The sequence below is a fragment of the Candoia aspera genome, chromosome 4 (assembly GCF_035149785.1).
Source record: "Candoia aspera isolate rCanAsp1 chromosome 4, rCanAsp1.hap2, whole genome shotgun sequence".
Classification (NCBI taxonomy): Eukaryota; Metazoa; Chordata; class Lepidosauria; order Squamata; family Boidae; genus Candoia; species Candoia aspera.
Genome location: NC_086156.1, coordinates 84,855,811 through 84,874,500, shown reverse-complemented (window position 1 = coordinate 84,874,500; position 18,690 = coordinate 84,855,811).

Genomic DNA, 18,690 nt, shown 5'->3' with positions numbered 1-18,690 from the left:
AAATTGCTCATGCAAAGACTATTTCGTCTTTTTAGTCAGGATATGCAGACTTTGGCTTTTGTTTGCAATTTACTTCAATATATCAAGAATGTAGAAGCATATAAAATGTAAGTATGCTGCAGAAAAAAAGAAACATTAGTTATTTGCATCACAGTTCCAACTATAATGACTATTTTAAAAGTGGGCCCTGTGAGGTCCTTAAGTCTAGGGCCTGGTCACACTACTGAGCATAAAGGAGGAAATATGTTGCCTGTAGGATCCCACTGCTTGTTCAAAACATGGTTTATTTAATTAGGATTCTTTGCATAAAGTCATGTATGGATGGAGTGTTACATTGCCAGTGTTAATGCTTTTAACATGTGTATATAATAAAATAGGGGACGCGGTGGCGCTGCGGGTTAAACCGCTGAGCTGCTGAGCTTGCTGATCGGAAGGTCGGCGGTTCGAATCCGTGTGACGGGGTGAGCTCCCGTCGCTAGTCCCAGCTCCTGCCAACCTAGCAGTTCGAAAACATGCAAATGTGAGTAGATTAATAGGTACCACTTCGGCGGGCAGGTAACGGCGTTCCGTTTAGTCATGCCGGCCACATGACCACGGAAGTGTCTACGGACAAACGCCGGCTCTTCGGCTTTGAAACGGAGATGAGCACCGCCCCCTAGAGTCGGACATGACTGGACTTAATGTCAAGGGAAACCTTTACCTTTACTATATCATAAAATAAAGCTTAGCAGTAACAGCACCTTTGCTTGAAATCTTGGAAAACAATAACATTTGGAGAGTATAAGTTTGAACATTTTTCAGAAAATTGTGGTATTAGAACTTGTTGTTTGAGAGTACTGTTCTCCAGCAGTTCAGGTCTAATAAATGCCCAGTAGGGGGAACTAGCTGATTATTATTTCAGTCTTTGCTGCACTACTGAACCAACATGTAGAAGAAAGGCAGAACACACTCATGAACATCAACTAATAGCAAGGAGGTATGATGAAAATTGTTAATTTCACAGCCCGTAGACAAGTTCAAGCCCAGCTCCAATTGGGAAAGTGTAGACATTTTAGATTAAGTCAGGTCTAGGAATGCAAGGGAATTCTTAGAAGTTTGGCTTCTGACAAATTAGCCATCAACAGATGTATAGAAATAAACTCCATTTATGAATCATTCAAAAGCCAAAGGTCAAAAAAGGGGCAAACAGTCCTGAGCACATCTTTCCTTATCACTCACTCAGACAAGCAGGCACTGGCACCTATGTTAAGTAAAAAATAATTTTTTCAATAAATTGTGATCTCCCAGGGATCCCTGGTGGAGAAACCCTGGTGTAGGGTATTTTTTAAAAAAAACTTATGAGTGCCCTCTTCTCACAAGCACTGATTTACTTTGGAGATAAGTATTAAGGAAATATCAACATCTCCTCCCTCCAAAGGTAGAGACTTACCTTCAGCCTTGGAGGGCATTTGAAAAGCCAAAGGTCCCTGACCTTTAAAGGGGTTACATCTCTGACATTGCAATTTTATGTGTGGTAACTTGGAATTAGCTGCATTGCAGAGAATGAATCCAACCTTTGAATAAAAACCAAATTGTATGTTGTTTACTGTTATGTTGCTAGACTGGAGGGAGAATAAATTTAAGTATTGTATGGAGTTTAATTTTCCCAAGGATTAAAAAATAATAGTTTTGCTACAACATTTTGAAAACTTTACATCTCTATACCCAATTACTATAATATAGCAATATATAATAGTAATAATATGGTAATATATAACAATATTCTATCATTCCCTTCTACATTCAGTAAAGAAGAAATTCAGTTCTTTCTTAAAATTCCCCCAGGTGTTCATTTGTTACACTGCATCATTCACTCATTCACTCCAGATTCTCAAAGAGGCACAATTCGTTTCTGTTTTTTTATCCTTCACTCTTACTTAGGGAACTGGCTAATTGGTTAAAAGCCAGACTGGTGACCCCCTGTCCTGGTCATACCACTACTCTTCTGCATAGACACTGTCACCAAATGGCTACTGTGGTGGGCATAAGGAATTACAAATGCCCATCTACCAGATGCCAAATGGTATGAGAGAAATTTGCAAAAAATTTGAAGCTAGATGAAATTTACATTTACTTATACAGGTATATGAAACATTGAGGAATCACCTCTCATGCATTTTGTACTATTTGCAATCACTAGGATCCAAGTTAGGAAAGAAACAGCGACTGTGGTTTTATAAAGTAATAGGTTAGGTTTCACACAGCTACAGTGGTTCATGTAACTAGGTACAGAATGTATGCATCTGGCTAAAGAAATGACATAATGCAACATTTACAGTCTGACCTGAACAAGAGTGGAAATCACTGATTGTTTGCACCAGTGCTGTACTGCAAATCCAACATCACTATTTCCTGATGGACAATCTGTTTGCATTCCTATGTTTCAGTGAGCCTCTTTTTCATTTTCACTCAGTTTTAAGCCACAAATCAGCAGCCAGAAACCCTGTGCATACCCATATACCAGCTTGGACTGTTCATCCTGAAAGGTAATTTTTTAAAAATTTTTATTTTAGAGATAATAACAGAAACACAAAACAAAACACAACACAACAAAACAAAACAAAACATGAAGATTGTTACATTATCAAAAAAACTCATAACAGTTGCTTTAAAAATGAGAAAAGTATAATAGAAAAAGTAAAATAAAAATATGAAATATATCATTACAATAAAAACTTAAAATTATACACACACACACACACAGATACACAGTGTCTATGTATGTTTGTGTCTATGTGTATGTGTGTGTGTTGTGTGTATAATTCAAATATGATGCAAATATACTGTATATATTTATATTTATTTCTAATACAATTATATAACCATCATGCTTTCCCTAAACTTACATATTTTGTATAATGAGTCCCATGTGTCATTATATTCATCCATATAGAGTCTACAGCTATAGGCAATCCTCTCATAGATGGCAAGGGTAACCAGGTCTTCAATCCATTGAGTAAATGGGGCCGTACATTTAGCTTTCCAATGCTGCAGTATCAGTCTTTTGGACATAGTAAGGGCACGGAGAATCCATTTACGTTGTCCTGTTGTCAAATTCCATGTAGTAGGTATGTAATTCAGGAGAATATTGTCCTCTGAAAATTTAAGCTTTTGTCACACAGTCTCATTTATGTGATCCACTACTTTCTCCCAAAACCTAGTAAGTACAGGACATTATAAGAACATATGTTTTAAGGAGGCATTGTCCTTGTCACATTTCCAACACATTGCTGTCTTAGACCATCCTTTTCTATGCAAGCATAGTGGAGTCCGATAAATTCTAAATATTTTTTGTTGTACAAGTCATAGCTTAAGGTCCATATCCTGAAAAGTAAGTCTGATATTTGGTGCATCTGAGCATTAACTTCTCTTAATTCTAAATAGATAAAGTCTGTTACAGGATGCCACCTAGCTGGGGTTCATGCATGGACTTGTATAAAATGGAGAACTCTCTATCATTGGACTTTGGAATGATATGGAAACCTACATGCATAGAACAGGTCCTACGGAGTTACCCAGGATGCAGTCTGGGATTAGTTTGATTCTGTTGGGCCTGACAAAGCAGACAGGGTCTTTACAACTGTGAGTTTGGCTGCTTGCCTGTTAGATCCACGTCCCTCCTGGTTGGCAAAGGCCTCCCAGAAGGTGAGGTATAGCCATACCTCTGCCGGTGGTGAACTCCTTGAGAGAGAGGATTGTCCTTCTGCCCCTTAAGGAGGTGCTGGTTCACCCCTTTCTCAAGAAGCCATTGCTAGACCCAACTACACTGACAATTCTTCTCCAGTATCCAACCATCCCTTTTTAGGGAAGGTTGTTAAGAAGGTGGTCGCTCAACAGCTTCAGAATATCTTTAATTAATGTCCAGTTTTAGAGCTGGACATGGGACTGAAACAGCATTGGTCTCATTTTTTAATAACCTCTGGTGTGAGTAGGATGGGGGTAGTGCATCTATCTTGACTCTTCTTAACCTCTTGGTACCTTTTGATATCATCAACCATGGTATTCTTCTGGATTGGTGGAGGGGGTTGAAGGTTCACAGCACTGCATTGTGCTTGCTCTCCTTCTTCTTCTGAAGCCCATTCACGTTGGCATTGATTGGGAGTGGGAGGTCCTGCCCTCAACCCCTGCTGTATGTGTTCTGCCGAGTTCTGTACTCTTTCTGTTCTTGTTTCCCATCTTCTTGTTTCTCCATGAAGCTACTGGGTGAGATCATCCATCATCATGGGTGAGGTATCATCAATACATAATTCCTGTGGAACCCGGATTGGCACCTATCTTTCTGGGCCTTAGGAAGGGCCAGAAGACTTGGCTTTCCCATATTGTCTGGGGATCTGGTAGTGATGGAGCCTGCTACAGGATGCCACCTAGCTGGCGTTCATGCATGGACTTCTATATAGTGGGGAACTCTCTATCATTGGACTTTGGAATGATATGGAAACCTACATGCATAGAACAGGTCCCATGGAGGTACGCAGGATGCAGTCTTGCCCTTTTATCTGGGACAAGGTTGATCCTGTTGGGCCTGATAACGTGATATGTGAGATAGGTGACTGTATACATTGTGTATATATATATATATATATATATATATAAACAAACAAACAAACAAACAAACACAGCATTGTAGTAACGCTACTAGTAGACCCTTTCCAGATGAAACTAAAGGTCTGGTTTCAAATCTACCAGCGACCCAGTAGGCTTCATAGATGTGGCTTGTAGGAGGGGTGTAGAATTTCCTGTCTGCATCTTCTATAGGTTCCTTCATTGTTTCTTCCAGAAACTGGTTTTTTTCCTTTATTTAATCAAGCCAGACAGAGAACTCTTAGTTTGTTCTATAAATTGTGAGGCTGCCCAATTATATTAAAATATAAGTCTTCTTGAAAATTTGGGTGACATGATCTAGATAACACTATGTTCTACTAGACAGTAAAAATTAAAATGTTTAAAATAATAATTTTAGTTCTAAACCCCCCAAAATATTACATGGTGGTGTCTGCTTTACAATGAAAAGGCTCATTCAAAAAGAAACAGAAAACATTGTACAAAGAGTATAGCAGAAATTGGCAATTAAAGCTAGCTAAAGCTTCCATTTATGTGCAGTGGAAATAAATTATTTTTAAAACTGTGTGTGGCTTGCAAACCATGAGGTTTCCATATCTGAATGAATGAATATGTAAGCAAGTTGGGCACCTTTTCACACCAAACACTGGGCTGCACCTATGCTTCTTTTTTATGTTCTAGGTTTGCCTCCAGAGATGATTGTAGAGGGTGGTATTTTGCTTTGCAACATACCACTTGCTCTTTTTAAAAAATAAAATAACATAATCTTTAAAAATCCCAGCCATGGCAAAGAGCCTCATGAGTGCCAAGCAAAGTGTTTGGGGACACATGCTGGTATCCATAGTCCTTTATTGCCTAGTCATGTCTTAAATCTGAAATTGAACAGCAAGTATAAGATTATAATTTAAAACAAAGCAGAAAATGTAGATCGCTGGTATTGGGTGAGATATGTAGTACAGCAAAATATATCAAACGTTAAGACCTGGGGGAATGGTCGTCATACCAATACGGGCCTTAGCACCTTTGTGTGTTTTCCAGTTCAGTAGACAAATCACTTCTGGAGCCAGAAAAATAGCTTCAAGCAGCATATTGAAATGCTTGCTGGAGAGCAGATCTCTAATGAAAGGAGGTCAGCTTACAGCCAGGACTTTCTCATTTGCTCGATAGTGGGACTGAAGCCAAGGTCACTTTCTCCAGATGGCTCTGGGCAATCCCACCATGCCTGGGAAAATATTTATTATATTTTCCATCTGACTTTTCAGACCCCTGCGCCCATCCCCCTCCAGCTAGAGTGTAAAGGCCTCATAAAAGGAGGGGAGTTGATGACAAGGAAATGTTATTTGAGAACACAGGAATCACCAGCGGTATGTTTTAGGAACAGGCCTTAACATCTAAATTGAGGTTAAGGTAACTTGCTTTTCTCTGCTTGCAGAAACCATGACTCAGTGGCCGAGTGACTGGTGACCGCGTCTAAAGCGTTTAGCCTTGGTTTTGTAATCAAAACATCAGCTCTCAGTAGAGCTTTGCCCCTTGATCAGGGTTTCTGGATTATTATTATTTTTTAACGAAACAGTAAGGCAGCCTGAAAAAAACAAAAAACGGGAAACCTCTGATCTAAAAAACTTTTATGTGGCTGAGCCTTGTAACCTTCTGACAAAAGTTGTATAAATTGCTGGTTTGTGACTGTAATAAAAATACAAGTCCTGCTACCACAAAAAATGGCAACCCTGACAAAGGATGTGTATGTGTGAAAAGAGGGCAGAAACTGGTGGGGCTGGATATACCCTTTCTGACTCTGCCCACAAGGCTGATACCTCGTTTGCTCTGGTGGGGGAAAAACAACAACCACAGCAATGGGAAAGGTTGTTAGCAACACTGCTTGGACCAGCAGCATTTTCAGCTTCTGAAACACCTGAGATATTAGAACAACTTCTTAAATCCTTTAAAACTAAAAAAACCTACTATTAGCTTTTATAGGTATTTCTTATCAATAAATCAATTTGACATGCAGATCTTAAGAGATGAGTGGAATAAAGAATTAGAGGTTTCTATGTTGCCTGGACAATGGGAGAATGTTTTAACTTCTATAGAAAGTCAGTGGACCTTAAGCTATGACTTGTACAACAAAAAATATTTAGAATTTATCGGACTCCACTATGCTTGCATAGAAAAGGACGGTCTAAGACAGCAATGTGTTGGAAATGTAACAAGGACAATGCCTCCTTAAAACATATGTTCTTATAATGTCCTGTACTTACTAGGTTTTGGGAGAAAGTAGTGGATCATATAAATGAGACTGTGTGACAAAAGCTTAAATTTTCAGAGGACAATATTCTCCTGAATTACATACCTACTACATGGAATTTGACAACAGGACAACGTAAATGGATTCTCCGTGCCCTTACTATGTCCAAAAGACTGATACTGCAGCATTGGAAAGCTAAATGTATGGCCCCGTTTACTCAATGGATTGAAGACCTGGTTACCCTTGCCACCTATGAGAGGATTGCCTATAGCTGTAGACTCTATATGGATGAATATAATGACCTATGGGACTCATTTGTATATCATGCTTTCCCCTAAACTCCTGTATTTTGTATAACAGTAGTTTAGGGGAAACCATGATGGTTATGTAATTGTATTAGAAATAAATATAGATGTATATTTGCATTAGATATATATAGAATTGTAACTGTTTACTGTTGTAATGGCATATAATATTTCATATTTTATTTTTTCTAATATTCTTTTATATTTTTCTCACCTTTAAAGGCACCTGTTATGTGTTTCTTCCTTCGTTTTTTTTGACAATGCATGTATCTTTGTGAATTGTTTCTTTTTGTTCTTTTTCTGTTATTATTTTAAAAAGCAATAAAAAAAATTTAAAACCCAAGAATAGGAAAGGGAATGATAACTTCTCAGCTTCTTTGGGGGTAGCAGTGAGGACTAGAAACATGCCTTACCATGATTGCCCAAGCCATCGTGACCTGTGTGCTATGGAGCATGGAACTGAGGTAAGTAGCTGGGAGAACGTGGAACAGCAGGTCACTTGAACAAAACTGCAGGCACCTGTGCTGCCTTCCTTTACTCCCATTTGAGCCTTTCCCCCAGTATCAGCATGGTGGAGTTGCCAATAACGCAGCAGCCTTGACACAGGCGTGGGAAGAGAAGGGAGGAGATGTGTGTTTTTGGAGCTCTGTGGCCACCAGCAAACAGATGTGCAGCAGCCAAAAGAAAGAAGGTGCTCTTCCTTCAGAGGGAGTGGACAGTCCAAAGAGGAGAAAACAGGAACAGAGAGGCCCAGCAAGGCAAAGCACAACCTGGAAAGGAGCAAATGCTCTACTTGCTGGCCATTAACAGAGAAGAAAAAAGTTGAAGAAATCCCAGAGAGGAATTAAGACAAAACAGTCTTTGTCAGAAGAAAACATTGCTATATAATTGTAATAGTATAGAGCGGTGTTTCTCAACCTAGGCAACTTTAAGACGTGTGGACCTCAACTCCCAGAATTCCCCAGCCAGCACTGGTATAGAGTGTAATTTAGTAATAGTACAGTATACTTTATAGTATAGAGTAAACATTGTAATAGCAATTGAATTGTAATACTAATAAGTATAGTAATTGTCATAGTACAGTAGTAGTAATTATCGTGGTAATAGTACAGAAATAATAGCCATAGAACAGAATATAGGATAGAGGTAGTAGGAAGCACTCACTTATAGATTTGTGAGTTTCACACACCACTTTTATATCTTTGGTTTGCAAAATAAACCATCTCCCCAACCCTTACAGGGAGATACGAAGAAACTGGCTCTCAGTGCTTTCCAGATATCCCATAATATCCATCTCAAAAGTCAAGCTGGGTACGAATTGTGGAGGCTGAAGTTCAAAACACCTGTCCAGCATACCCCGTTGGTGGAGGCTGACCATCTAGCTCAGGCAGCCAGTGCACTCCAAATACTTTGGAATAAAACTCCCCAAGTCTCCCCATTATTCCCTGGCTTGGTGGGAGCTGATGAAAATGTCTGGAGGTACAAGATTGCTTCCCCCACTGTTAGGAGAGGCTGGCCCTTTGTGACAGAATCAGGAATCTTTTTATGCAGCACCAAAGCAAAGTCAGTGAGCATCACCCAGTAATTCCAGGAAATTACGGGTAGATTTTAAAAGCTTTTAGTAATATAAGCATCTCACATTCACTCGCTCAATCACTCCGATCTTACATCCCAAATCACACTTTCTGTCACTGGCCAAGCAGCAAAAGAGGGTGGCAAGTTTGTGGAAAGAGCCCTCTGAGATGAACTTTGGTGGAGGAGGAGATGTGACTTTGAATTTCTCTTCCCTCTGGTGTTCTTTTACAAGCTTGACTGCAGGGCCACCTCAGTGGCACAGATCATGTCATCAAGGCTGGTAGCCTTCCATCAGATCAAGCTGTTCTTTTCCATGACCAAGGGATTACAAGACTCTTATCAGGGAAATATTTACCCAAATGCTCTGCCCCTCTATACCTTGCCTTGGAACATCTTGCACCTTGACACAGCCTTGCGCATGCCTTCCTTTTCGGTTCCATCTCCAGCGCAACTTAGTAACCCTTTGTTGTCTGGCCATTAACTCATTTTATAACATGCTAAAATTATCCAATCAAATCTGTCTCTATGGCCTATCCAGGAATTCTGTATGTTGACGGGAACTTTTGCATACTGAAGCCTCTATCCTTTCTGGTACTTTTCACAGCTCACTAACAGGCAGAAGTTCAAGTGGTGAAGTTTTATCTGTTGGAGGGGCAGCAGGAAGACAGACATCATGTAGTTCTGCCCAGCTGTCCAAGACTCAAAAGTTTGGGCAGGAGGGAAAAAGGTGCCAGCCATGTCCTTGCCATCCTTCCATTCTGTAATGAAGTTGGTTTAGTTTGGGCTTAGCAATAGGATGTGTAAACTCAGCCAGCTGTTCCTTAAGCATCAAAACATGCTTACAACAAACATTAGCAAAGCATAGTTTGTGAACTCAGTCTATATGACTGTGTTCACAGCTTGTGCCAAACCACCATTTATTAATATGTACAGTAGACATATATGCCACAACTGGCTGGGTTCACACTAAGTCAAAAACAAACCATATACTGGCTTAGCTGTACGTGGGACCCTTGCCTGTGGCTATCTTTGTTAACCATGGATAAACTTGTCATGCAATCATGGTTTATGGTATCAACCCAATTTTGGGTGGTCTTATGACAAGCTATGATGAAAGATAGTTGGCTAATGCACAGGTCAACATGTCCGCAAACCCGTCCTGGGTGTGCATAAACCGAGTTTATGCCCCCAGGAGGAGCAATGCCCTGTTCAAAGGCACTTCGCGACGGTGGCCTCTCCCTTCAGCCAAATTTAATGGGTGAACCATATCCGACTAAAAGCCGATCGCTTGCGCTTTACTTCGGTGAAATAATAAGAAATAGCCTGAGAAGAAGGCTTTTCCCGCAAACCGGGGCTTGGTGGGGCCCAGCGCATCCTATCTGGGAAGTGTTGCCCCTTTAAAGCCTCTAGAGGCGACGTCAAAAAGTGATCCGAGCCGGTTCCGAGTCAAGCCAAGGCAAAGCTCAGCTCCGAAGCCGCGAATCTCCAAGATCAGGAGGAAGGGGGATTTCGTACTCCCACCCAGCCTCAGGCGCTAATCGCCGCCATAAACAGGTGAGTGGGGGGCTGCCGGCTTTCCTTCTTTCTTTCTCCGCATCCATTCCCGCCTTTCTCTCCTCTCCTCTCCCGACTCTGACTTCAGTAATGGGGATGGGACAGAGCACTAAACCACCGTGCGTCTTTCCACGATTTCAGTGTCTGCTGCGTGGACCGCGTCGCTTCCTTTTCCACACAGATCCATTTCGCTCCCCTCGCCTGGAATGTTCCTTCGCCGCCGCTCCGGTTCTTTCCTCGCATTCTGTCACCTTGCGCCCCTAACCCCAAAGGCAACCCATCATCCTGAGATTTAGCGATCGGTGAAGCTTTACTCCCTCCACCGCAACCCGTCTTCCTTCTGTCCCTTCTTCTTTCAAGCCAGGTGGCTCTAAATCCACGCGGATCCTTTCCGATCTCTTTTTTTAACTAATGGGCGGATTTGCCAGATTATTGCTTTCTCTCTTTCCGCCTTTCGTTTTGCTCCCTACGCCTCGAGTAGCGTTGCGCGTGTGAGCTCTCGGAGGCTTCTGTTGCTTCGTTTCAGATTGTTTGCGGATTTAAGTGTAGTACAGGTTGGAAGATTGAGGACATGTATCTCGAAATGATAAAGATAATATTTGTATTTATCTCCATTTCCTCGTTGGAAAAAGAGGGGTGGAGATGTGTGTTATCCACACCATAGAGAATGGCTGGGTTCGTGTGACATATAATCATGGTTAATTTAACCACGATTAACATAAGCCAGTTTTCTGGGCTTTCATGACACACTGAATCACAAACAGATTGGACTGGGTGATCAGCGTTACTAAGCCAAGATATGGATAGCTAGCGTATGGCTTTGTGTATTGTGCAAAATGGCAATCATTGTCCCACTGCATGGATTTAGTTGTAGCGCAACCCAGTATGTGGGTCTACTTTGAATTAAGTCTCAGTGGGAATTGCTTTCAGAGAAATAGGTGTAATGCTTTGCAGCTTCTGTTTCTGATAATTGTATTATTATTCTTATTCCTTTCAAATCCAGTTGGAAGAGGTTCTATAAGTGGAGCATGAATGAATGTTTTCTATTTCCCCTGGAGGTTCTGCACAAAAGTATTTATTTTTTCCCTGAAATAAGTGCATTTTGTTTATAACCATAATATGCCTTTGAACCACAGAATCTTCATCAGTCCCTGGGTATGTTAAGGGTGGTCCCTTTATTTAAATTGCTTTCCCTTATTCCATCACAGTGTGATGATGGACAAAATGGATGGCACATCTCTTCACGTTATCCAGCTCCCTAGGTCTCTGTTTTATTCCAGAATATGGCAACTCTATTATACCAGTTTCCAGAAGGCAACTGTACAGTATTAGCATTTTGCAGCAAATTAAGGCAAAGTAGGTGGGGATCTGCATTTCTAAATTTGAAATATATTACTGGGCTCCCTTTACCTGTTTGGACAGCTAGGATGCCAAATATAGCATCCCTCCCCCTCCAACTCTTGAGAATTCAAAGATTCTGGAAGCCTGTTTAGACTTAATGAGAAAAAGAGATTACATTCTGTGTTTCTTATTTTCTCTCACTGTGTATAGCTAGGAGTGTAAAAGATGCTGTTTTTTAAAAGAAGTATGAGGCACTTGAGAAACAGTGCCTAAAAATTGGGAAATGTGCTCTTTATCCCCTGTGTGGCTGACTCTCTCTCCTTACAACAATCTTTTGAGGTAGGTTGAACTGAGAAAGTGGAACTGTCCTGGAGTCGCCTAGTTAGATGCATGGCTGAATAGGCATTTGAACCATGGGCTTCACCCACCCCCAAAACTCAGTAGTAACCAACCACCAGTCTCCATGTGTTTTGGACTGCCCTCCCCTGGTTCCTGGTCATTGACCATGCTGATTTTGGGGATTTACAACATCTGGAATGTGCAAGGTTATCTAACACTACTTTGAAACTGTGCTAAACTGGTTGTTACTAGCAAATGATCAGTTATACATTGTGCTAAGCTGTGGTTTATTTTGCCCATGTTTTAAGTTACTATTAGATATAGATGCCATGGCATCCATCCATCTATCTATTAAAATTCTATGGCTGCCTATCTCACAAAAAGTGACTCTGGGTGACGTACAATACTTAATTAAAAGCAATAAATATATTAAAAACTATCATTATTAAAAATACATTAAAAAGCACAAGGCACAAGAGAGGATAAATATTAACCACAGTTAAACCTTGACATAGTCCATTTAGTTGGCTTTAGTTTCTGGACATAACAATTTTGTAAAAAGCCAACTTTTTACAGGTAATATGTATTATTTACTTTGACTGTTATTCAGCCAGTTCTGCTGTGCCATGGACCATCCTGCACATTCTGCCATTAAATATATACTTCAAAATTTTGCTCTGATGTCAAAAACATGAAAGTCGCACAGCCTCTATTGTTAGAAAAAAGTGGATCACATTAACTTTGCAGATTCTTTTTAAATTCATTTGGCATAATAAAGAAAAAACTGGCTCACAAGCATGTGTAAAGTGTCTTTGGTTTGCTTCTGGCAAAAAAAAATAATCCCCAATGTATATGCTCATTATTGTTAAGGCTTAATCCGTAACAGTTGATCTGTCTCTGTGCGTCATCCATGTACCCACATTTTGTGAGTGCGAGAGATAGTAGGACGTATTTTATCATGTAAATTGTATACTTTTAAATTAATCCCCCCCATTCACCTCTGGTCCCAGATTTTTAGTTGTGGACACAGCTTTTGAGAATGTGTTTGTTCAGGGGGTGGGAGGAGAAAATGAAGTGGCAGTTTGATGCTTAAAATTCTTGTAGATAAGAGAGCTGTAGCTCTGTTTAACATTTAACATTCCTTTTCAGCATGTGCAGCCCCAATTGTATCCAAATTTGGAATACATTTGAGATTTTATTTTCAAAATGGCCCTGAATGATCTGCATTTCCTTTTCTTTTTTTTAATCCATCACGATAAGAAGACTCTGTGTGTGTCTCTGCAAAAATAGAAAGCTACTAACATTGTACTCCAGGGAGGTGGAGTGCACAGTGTATTACATAATATGAAATGTGATGATAGGCTGGCCCACCAAACAGATTAGTGGCCTGTTTGCCCCCCTCCGCTTGTCACGTGAACTCATTTCTGCGTAATGCACAAGTGTGTTGGTGCTGAGGTTGATAATTTTGAATGGATATCTCACAGTGATGTTGATTTCCTTGGGCTACTGAATTAGGGCACACAAGATTATTGGATGAATAGATTATGATGGCCCGTGTATGCATGAAAGATATAGAGGACTGTTTTATTGGAAGATTGATGCTTTCCTAAAAGTAACACATGAGTGCAAGCTCAAATTCCTACTGCAATCTTCCTGTCCCCTAAACATATTTATTACCCTCAGTCAACCATCCATGACTGCCCAGGTGTTCATACTGTGAACAGCTGTTCTAAATGATCTTTCTTAATGATCCTTCTACCTGCTGTCAAATAGTGGGAAAAATCTATTGTTACTTATACAGTTTGCATACAGCCTGTACAGGAGATGCATAAGGAAGTACAGGAGTTGAAGAGTTGAATATCTCCCCTTGAACTATTCTCTGTGTAAGATTTGAGATTTTTGGGTCCTGGCCTTAATGATGATGACCATGATGAGACTGGTGGGCTTTTTGATTTCCCCCTTCTGTACTGTTCTTAAAAATAAAAACATCTTTTGGGATCTAGATACCTAGCATTCACTGAGGATTTTTCCCCCCTTTCTGCAATCCTCTATAATCTCCTTTTATTTCTCTTTCTCAAATAATTAATTATTTTCCCTTTTCTCTGTCCTGAGGACACCCAAAGCAGCTTCAAGAGGAATAAAAACAGTTAAATGGTTGATTGTGCAACTTAAAAGGCATGGTTGACAAGGGAAACCTGAAGCCTCTTCCTGGAAGAACAAAGAGCAAGGATTAAATACAGCTACCAAGGAAATTATTTCCATGTCACTCTCTTTCCAGCCACCACATTTTACTTCCTTATTGAATGTCTTTCCATAGATCTTTCTGAGCTAGACTATTTTATTTTATTTATACCGCACGGGGGATAGATCGTCATGGAGAAAGTCTATCTATGTGGTCGCTAGGAGTCGAAAACACCCTGACGGCACATGATCAATCAATTTATACCTCACTTTTCAGTCTAATGAGAATTTCATATGCCTTTTTGTTTTTGCTTCAGTTCATAAACTGTTTCAAACATTTTCTGTTGACAGCTTCCACGGAGACAATTATTTCTGAATATTCCGTGATCCAACCTCAGTTCAGCAAATATGCAGTCCAAGTTTCACTGCTATTCTACTGTATGAAATCAGTGAGCATTTTTTTTCCAGATTATTCCTCCATCTAAATTGGAATTGAGCTTGGAAATTGGGATTCTGTTCTGCCAAGTCATACTCCAAAATTTGATGCTAGCCTAGCTCAGAGTTCCCTAAGATTTAATGCTGGATTTATTTATTTTTTATACGTAAGTCTGCTAGGGCAGCAAGGACATACAGTACTGTATGCTTGCTTTGCAGCCTTAAGGTTTATGTTGACTACAAATGCAATATGCTGTATAATAACATTCTAAGACTGGCTGTAGCAAAAGCAAGGATTTGATAAGATTGGAAATGCAGCAGGCAAAGCTAGTCTTAGTAAGTTAAATCTTTAAGGAATTTATTGTGCTTTATTCTCCCTTCTCACCATCCTCCTCCTTCTGCTGTTGAGTTTGCATATCCCTAATGCATCCCTGTGTGATCCCTATTCTGATAGGAAATATAATTTGTGTTCAGCAGTTTTCTGCCCTGGAATATGTAGTTTCTGCTTGCCTGTGTCCAAGATGTGAAAAAAGTAGATGATGTTGAAAGCCTTTGAGCAAGTGCAGAATGCTATTAAGTGATCATAAATTACACTGCAAACATCTGAAATAAGTGGGTAGAATATCAAGAACTGACTGAACCCTTGGTCCCACTGTATGTTTTGTAGGTATGCATTAAATTATAGTATGTTCCTTGTTTCCACCCACTGGTTAACTGCTGTAATCTGAGAGTAGTTTTTACCCTCCAGTTCCCACCTTTCTAATAATTTGGGGGAAAAAACCCTGCAGTGTTCAATCTATCTCCTGCTAATCCTGCAAAAGACTGCCATCAATTCCCTCCACTCTGAAAGGGAACTAGTAGAATAAAATGGCAAGAGAAGCTGGGAATTCTGAAATTCTCACTTCATAGTCTGATTCCACACTGCAGGCAGGATCAGGATTAGAGAGGAAAGGCTGGGCATTTGTTGGGGCTTCTAGACTGGCATGGAGTCTAGCCACCTAAGGATACTTATTAGGGGTTGTTTTGCATATAAAATCCCAGAGAACCAGATGTGATAACAGAGTAAAAGAAATCTTGGTTTGCATGCTCTTGTTCTGCCTCTTCACAATTTGGGCCGGGCTATCAAGAATTCTTTCCTGAATCCCTTTTCCCATCCTGAGATTCTCTTATGCAGCTCAGTCTATACTTTCCATAGGGAAAGGATGTGTCTCATCTCCTAATTAGGACTAACTCCATCCCTAATATACTATTGATTCTCCAGTTACTGATGAAACTGCTGCTTGTGGGCATGTCAGTTCTCTGACTAATATTTTCCTCCCATCAGCAGATCTGGCTGAGATTTCTTTTAAGAGTGGTCCATGAGGGTTGGATTAATAATGGAGCATATTAGAGGAGACCAGTCAGATCATTTCCTTTGTTTACCAAGAAATCATGCAAGCAATATTGGCTAAAATGTCGGAGTTTGCAAGAACACTTCTATTTTTTCACACATAGCTGGTTCATCTGTAGCTCATCTCAGGATGCACTCATCTCATGAGCTGAGTTCCACCTTGAAGTCTTAGAAAATGAGGCCATTGCTGAAAAGATACTAATAGTGTGGTTTAGTATTGTGTCGGACAAGCTTTAGGGAGATTCAGGTCCAAATCCCCATTTAGCTGTAAGTTCACTGGATGAATCGAATTGAACCAGCTACACCCTGACACCCTGTCCATCTCCCAGAACTGTTGGAGGAAAAAATAGAACAGAAGCCTTGTAGGTCTGTTCTGTGGAAGAAAAGATAAGTATTATTAATATTTTTCCTGCAATATTCTTTTTAGTGTCTGGGAGTGTGATGGTAGGACCTTGGGAGACTGGAGGGACAACTGCAGACTGGACAACCAGCATGTAAAAAATGTCTCAGCTCACAAAAGGGGGGATGGCATGGGAAATGTTTCAGAAGGGACCCTTCCTAGTTTTCCGGAGAGTAAAAGGAAAGGAGGGGAGAAAGACTTTCAGTCTTGCAAGATTCTGTTAATGTAACCTAACAATAAAGGTGGAGCTAGTACTCCTGATTGTACTTCTTGTCTGGACAACCTCACAGGGCTAAATGCAAGAGAAAGAAGCCATTTGATTGGTTTGGAGACAACTGAACCAGTTTAGCAATCCTTTGGGAAAATGTATTTTCAGTTCTTTGACAATGACGCTTACATGAAGTCAGGCACAACATGAGTAACTTCTGAATCCAGCTTGAAGGATTTGCCTCTATGTAGTGCAACAAATAGTTAGACACAGAAGAAAGACTTGGTTCTTAAAAACTACAGCTGTGATGGAATACAATAAAGTTGGGATGTAAGTTCTGTTGAAAATTATGAGACTTATTCCTAAATTAAAATGAATAATATTGCACTGTATGGCTGGCATTTATAAAGTGTTAAAATTTATAATACCCTTTTCAGAATAATAACACTTTTGATTGATTGATTGATTGATTATGTGCCATCAAGTCATTTTTCATTTCTCCATGACAATTTATGTTCTTTCAAGTCTCCCAACGGGGCACTCATCGCCACTGTAACTGAGTCCATCCCCCTTGCTGCTGGTCGTCCTCTTCTTCTCTTTCCTTCCACCTTTCCCAGCGTTAGAGCCTTTTCCAGGGAGCTGGGTCTTTGCATAATGTGTCTGAAATAGGATAATTTGAGCCTGGTCATTTGTGCCTTGAATGAGAACTCTGGGTTGATTTGTTCAGTGATCCATCGGATTGTTTCCTTGGCTGTCCATGGTATTCTCAGGAGTCTTCTCCAACAGCAAGGTTCAAAGCATCAATACCCTTCCTATCTTGCTTCTTCAAAGTCCAACTTCCACTTCCATAGATGTCACAGGGAATACCACGGCTTGCATGATTCTGAGCTTTGTAGGTATAGACACATCATGGCATTTGAATATCTTTTCCAAGGCCTTCATGGCTGCTCTGAGTGTTAGTCTTCAGCATATTTCTTGACTGCTTGTTCCTATACTGTTGATGGCTGATCCTAAAAGGCAGAAGCTACGCACCACTTTGATAGCTTCATTGTCAATTCTGAGGCTGGTTGTTGTACCTGTTGTCATTAGTTTGGTCTTCTTTATATTTAATTTCAGTCCCATTTTTTCACTGTGCTCTTTGACTTTTAGTACTAGGGCTTGCAGATCCTTTGCATTTTCAGCTTTCAGGATAGTGTCATCAGCATAGTGCAGGATACTGATGTTTCTTCCTCCAATTTTAAAACCATGCTCATCTACTTCCAATCCTGCTTCCCATAATATATACTCAGCATATAGGTTAAATAAATAAGGGGAGAGTATGCAGCCTTGTCATGCTCCTTTGCTAACCTAGAGCCAGTCTGTTTTACCCTGTTCTGTCCGTACTGTGCTTCCTGACCTGTATATAAGTTTCTCAGGAGACGTTCTGGAATTCCCATTTTTCTGACCACTTTCTGCAGCTTGATGTGATTGACACAATGGAATGCTTTTCTATAATAGATGAAGCACGTACTGACTTCTTTTTGGTATTCTTTAGCTTTCTCAATTTAATAACAGTTGAAAAGCCTAAAATAATGCTTACAACACTAGCATAAAAATATCAGTAACAAAACATAGTACAAAGCAGAGAAAAAAATAACATCACACATCTGGATGAATTGGAAAAACTTATTGATTTCAGTGCAACTTTTGAGTTGCTGAACTGGACTGCACTACAGTAGACATGCAAAGGTAAATATTCAAATAGTAATGATAGACACCAAGATTTAATTAGGCAAATTAAAGCCCCAGGAGGCATTAATTAGCCCAACTAAATCTTGGTGTCTGTCATTACTATTTGAATATTTACCTTTGCTTGTCTACTGTAGTGCAGTCCAGTTCAGCAACTCAAAAGTTTAATCTTCCCCCTCCACTACATTTATTATCGGTATGCATTGAAGTCAGGGTGTTTTGTATTTTTTTGTAAGAACTTACCAGAAATTGTATTTTTTAAAAAAATATACTGGTCTGAAAGGATGTGAGATGTGTTAAAAATTGTGGGAAACAAAACAAATAAGATCCAGGCAGAGGGGTTTGAGTATTTAGCTCTTAGAAGCCTGGCTTTGAATCTGTATGGGTTCT